Raw genomic sequence first — 6,000 nt, forward strand, 5'->3', positions numbered from 1 at the left:
CTTCTTGATTCATGTCGACAAGGCCCTTTGGAAAGCAGCACACTTTGTGTCCCACGTCTTGCCGGGGATCATTTATAGATCCTTTGGGACTACTCCTTCACCAGGAGAGAGAAAAAAAAATGTCATGTTTCCTGTTTTTTTGTTATAATATATGAAGCTGTTAGTAAATGCATTAACAGAATATAACTAAACCAGTCAGTTTAGGCTATTCTCGGCCTTGAGCGAACCAGTGTTCAGGGAATAACTTAAACCACTATATCTAGTTGGATAAAATCGAAAGCAATTGTGCAAGAAATATCCAAGATGGAGTTGACAGTGGCCTTATTATTAAAGCCAACATCATTGCAACAGGTGATCGGACGATCAGCAGACGGTCCACGTGTGACTCGAATCAAAATTTATGGAGCTCCGCGGAGCTTAAATCTACTTGTACGTCTTTTAGAAATAAAATACTTTGTAAAGAAAACTGTGGAGAACTGGAGGAATGTAACTCCCCACCATTTCATATCCTTCTTTCCTCTTCAGCTGCCTCGATTTCATTGAGCCATATTCCACATGTAGACATGCAGTGTGTACAGTAGAAGTTCAAACAGTGCGGAGCAGCTGAGACCGGAATCTAACTTGACCGGTCTGCAGTTTGCTCAAGTGAAGATGAAAGCCTCGTAGCTAATATAAATATATTTTATAAGACTAATATTTGTGTAATGTTCCGTAAGTTGATGTCTAAATGTATACACAGGAGTTTTGCTAATCTGCTGTCTTCCTCCTGAAGTCGGCGAAGTTGTTTTTATACATGAGATAATTTGCTTTTTCGTACCGTTGCTAGGCACCGAGTGACACAGTTAACGCAGCATACTTAGCGCATCACGCCGCCACAGTGACAGTGACACTTTAAAGGAACCGTTTGACATTTGAGGATATACATTCACTTGCTTTACTGAGAGTTGGATGTGAAGACCGATACCACTCTCAGGTCTTTTTTGGTAAATACAAAACTGCAGCAGCATGAAAAGGAGGAAACAGCTGCATGGCTCTGTTACAAAATCAGCCTATCGGCACCTGTAAAGCTCATTATTTAGCATGTTATGTTGTTTTAACGCGGGAAAAAGCCACAACTTGTCATTTTTGACTTCTTTTTATACATATTAAATGGGATACAGCATGCTATTCAGTGAACTTTAAAGGATTTAGTTATCTTCGGACAGCGCCAGGTCCTGATTCCAGTGTTTTGTTTTGTTTTTTTTGCTAACCCCGAGCTATCTGGCTTCTTAACCAGAAAGAAATGAGAGTGATATTGAATTTCTTATATAACGCTCAGGAAGAAAGTGAATAAGTGTATTTCCATAATGTCCAGTTATTACCATAAGACATTATTACAATTTTCCGTATGCCTTTGTACATAGAAACAATGCAGACAGTAATATTTCATTGTATTCTCAGCACTTCGCTTCTGGGAACATTATGTTATATATACTAAAAGGACCTTGTATGCCATATTTTAGATTGGTGTGAATTAACTACTGAGTGAGGGACCCAGCTTTGTATTATAGCACCATTTACGCACTGAAGCCCAAAAGCCCTTTAAAGTATTTAAAGATCTGTATTTATGGATACAGTGCAGTGCAGAATCTTTTTTTTTCTTCTTCTTCTGTTAAAAAAAAAAAAAAAAAATTATGTAAATAGCAAAGGTTTCTTCTCCTGTGGTATAGAGACAAAAGTGAGGCACATGTTCAACTCTCACAAGCAACGGAAACAGAAATTGACAGCGAATAAAAAGGGTGAGGCGTTTGTTGAAGAGCACGCACATGCCGAAACAAGACGATTACAGGCATTCTTAAAAATGGCAAAGCTGATCGTCTAGTATTTAAAAATGATTGTGACGGTAATTTAAAACCAAATTACCGTCTCCGAGAGTCATGCTTTAGGAAGAGAACCCTGCTTTGGCGAATTTGTCCTGAGGAGATGAATTCCAAGCATTTTGATATGAGAAGTCATGCCAAATAAAGACTGGTCAAAACATATACATAGAACTTTGCACGCTACATGGAAACCATAATAGCTATGCTGAGACTCGGAGCATAAATGCCTGCTTCCCACAGCTTCTGGTGTGTGCTTGTTCCACACACTCCTCGGCCCAGACACAGCGAGGTTCTCCGCTGTTGAATGCTTTTAAAACAGACATGACAGGAATACCAAATGCACACAGAGTGCATTTTTGTTTGTTTATAGATTGTACATAGCCCCAAACATTTCTCCCATAAGAGAGAGAGAGGAGCATGATGCAGCAGCAAGTCGGTTTTTAGACGTCACAGTCGGCCATGGTCTCAAATCCAAAACTCTGCACTGTTTAGTCGTCAGTGGATCATGTACAAAATTCTATTTTGTAGAAAAAAAAAAAAGAAAGATAAATTATTTTTAAAATATATTATGAACATGTGTTTAGTGTAAATAACGTTCAAAGTCTAAATTGATTTTATATCCTGTATTTTTTACTCTGTCTTTTGGGTGTTTGTTCCTATTGGGGTGGAGGCTTCAAGAAGCAGTGTACAATACAAACATATTTCATTTCACATCTCAAACGTTGTCTGTCGTCTGAGCACTAACAAATCCTAACAAACGTAGAATCAACTCACCTATAGCTGCCTTTAATTCCGTCACACAGTAACGACACAGTTCTCAATCAATATCAAGAATATTTTTTTATAGGACTTGATCTGTTTTTTATAATCGAATATTTTGTGAAAAGATTTTTTTTTTTGTAATGTTGGTTAAACACTGCATGATTGCATCAGCGCGGAGTGACTTATATTCTCACTCCACTTTACATGTACTTTTTGTTAGGATTTGTGCTGTGCTTGTAAAACAAAGATAAAACACACCAACTATGTATTGCCCTTTGTGATAATATTACACCAACAAAGCTTTGTCCATGTTCACTTATTCATGTCTTATGGGAACTCTAAATTATTTTCCTCTACCTCATGTGTATAGCTTGTAGGTATAAACAGATCACAAATGACTGGTAAGAATGTATTTAAGTTATTTAACATCTTTGTATAACAAAGGCGGAAAAAAAATCAGAAATAATAAATGAATTTTTAAATTATTTCACGCGTAGTTTCATTATTTGGTTGGTGCTTTTGGTTCACGTCCTGAAGTATCTTGTCAAGTTATGATAACACTGAAATGCTGAAGGCTGTCATTAGTGGTTTTGAACATCTCGCTCAGCAGAACATTTACTGAGACGTGATTCATTTATCAAGTCACAACAGAGAATAACTTCTGAATGCAGCATATCAGTAAATGCATTTGCTTCTTATTATTATATGTTTGCAGGTGGGCATTTTAGACTGATTGCTAGACAAACAAAGCAATTTTAATTAATTTGAACAGATTATGAAATGTTTTTTAGCACTTTTTGAGATTTTATAGTCAAATGAAGGTAACTGTAAATAAAATTCCCAATAAAAATGTGATAATGCATGTTAAATTATAATTAATCTTTGAGAGATCAGTTAGATTACTGAACAGTAAACAGTGAACACAAAACAGTAGTGGCAACAAATCTTACACTTTGACAAGTCTATTTAACACAATTGTAAATAGTTGATATACAGCAGCATTTTCTTGTTGGCTCACAAATAATGGGAAGAGGTTGAGGAACTAATTCTGTCGGTGGTAGACGATCAAACGTATTGTGTACAGATTGTGTGACCTGTAGAGTGGACTTTGAGCAGCAAGACAGTGAACCCCCCAGATTAAATTTCTTCTGATGGTTATTAGAATTCTGAATCCAGGAAACATGTAAAGCTCTTAATTTGAAAGTCACATAAACCAAATTTCACTTTTAAACCATTAAGACTCTACAGTGGCAGCTCTATAAAATCTTAGAATGGCTGAAAAAGCCAACTACTATTTTTTTTAAGAACTTTTGGCTGGGTGGTGTGTTCGGGTCCCCATACACTATAAAAATACAATTCATTTGGCTTGATTTTTCTCCCTCTCTCCTGCTACTTTATTCTTGTTTTGTATTTCTCTCAATATCTTCAACTTTTTCTTACTGAAAACCTAAAACAAGATGACAAAAGCACCATGCTTTTAATGGATTTCATAGCACTAAACCATACTATTGTCATAAAGCATTGTTAAAGGGGAATTACCGTTTTTTTACAACTTGAACCTTATTTCTGGCATAAAATACTATCGTTTACTCACCCATATAACTTTGGTGTCATTTGGAGTCTTTGGACGATATTTAGATCCGTGTATATCCATATAGTGGGAGTGACTGGGGCACCGAAACGCAGCCTCTAAATAACACATTATCTGCTGTGAAGCGCGTTCATTTCAGCAATATTTTGTTATGATATGCTAGTGCTATTCCCCCTTGAGCCCGGAGTTACCTGTTATCATCATCAGGGGTCTGTAGATTGACCTACTAACCTCTGACCCGGATGATGTCATCTCTGAGTGCCCCACGCACCCGCGACGGTCGGCTTGTTTACCTATAATTCGCTACTGCTAGTTATTTGCAACATGGCTGAATATATTTCCGTTTCTGAGGTTGTGGAAGACGACTTTGTTTATGATGGACTTCCTTACCGTTTTGAGCCAGAGTATACGGATGAGGAGCTTGTTGAAAGGAGGATGCGGAGGCGAGAGAGGAACAGCTGGCCAAAGAACAACAAACCACTGCACATCTGTAAATAGATAACAGGTAACTCCGGACTCAACAGGGAATAGCACTAGCGTACCATAACAAAATATTGGTGAAATGAACAAGTTTCATGGCAGATAATGTGTTATTTAGAGGCTGTGTTTCGGTGCCCCAGTCACTCCCACTATATGGATATATGTGGTTCTAAATATCGTCCGAACGACTCCAAATGACACCAAAGTTATATGGGTGAGTAAATGATCGTATTTTATGCCAGAAATAAGGTCCAGGTTGTAAAAAAGTTTAAGTCCCTCTGCAGTGGCAGGACTAGTGTCTTTGGGTGGTTCATGGGCTTAATTGTCCTAATCAGCCACATCTGAGGAAGTGTGGACAAATGGCCATGGCTCGAAGGCAACAGAAGACAGCACTTTTTGTCTGCACAAGCTCAACACGACTCACCAGGCTGTACCCCTTTTGTCTTTTTATAATAAACCATATATTGTCAACTCTGTCATCAATCCCCAATTTACATTGTGGCCCTTGAGCTAGGTTGTAACAGGAAAAATGGAAACTTTCAGACTTTCTTTGCATTTGTTTCAATATTTCGTCAATCCATTTGTAATTATTCTGATCAGAGATTCCAACTTAACAGTGTACGTGGACCATAAATATATACATTTTCATGCCCCTAACAGTCTCAGCATAACGTTTTTGTCCTCTGTGGAACATTGAATATCCCCAGTTATTCCCAAGTTCATTGCGAATACTGAATTCAAACATCAAATATACCAAATATCAAGACGGAGCCACCATTTCCATGGTGCAGCCCACATTGATTTTGTTCATCTTGCTGACTTCATGTTTCTGCCCCTTCCACAAACTCATCACATCATCTGGCGTTTACCCCATGTGGAACAAATTTGCCTAAAGACTGTATTCATTCCACCCAGAGAGAAATGATCTGATCGAAAAGGATTCCCACTCGGCCAGTTTGTTCTGACTGACGTGCTTACAGAGGCACATTCATTCTGATAGGGATGTTGTTCTGATTGTTAGCCTGAATGACGACGGGCCAGTGGCACTCACACCAATCATCATGAAGTGTTTTGAGAGAGTGGTGCTGGCCCACATTCAGAGCAGCATACCGGACCCCCTGCAGTCCCCTACAGTCCCCTGCAGTCCCCCACAAACTGTCTACACTTGGCTTGCACTCCACCCTCTGTGACTGGATCCTAGACTTTCTGACTGGCAGGCCCTGTCTGTGATGACTGCTAACAGGACTTCAGCCAGCATCATTACAAACACTGGCACTCCAGGAGGATCCGTCTTCGGGCCCATGATAT

Source organism: Chelon labrosus, assembly GCF_963514085.1.
Source record: "Chelon labrosus genome assembly, chromosome: 6".
NCBI lineage: Eukaryota > Metazoa > Chordata > Actinopteri > Mugiliformes > Mugilidae > Chelon > Chelon labrosus.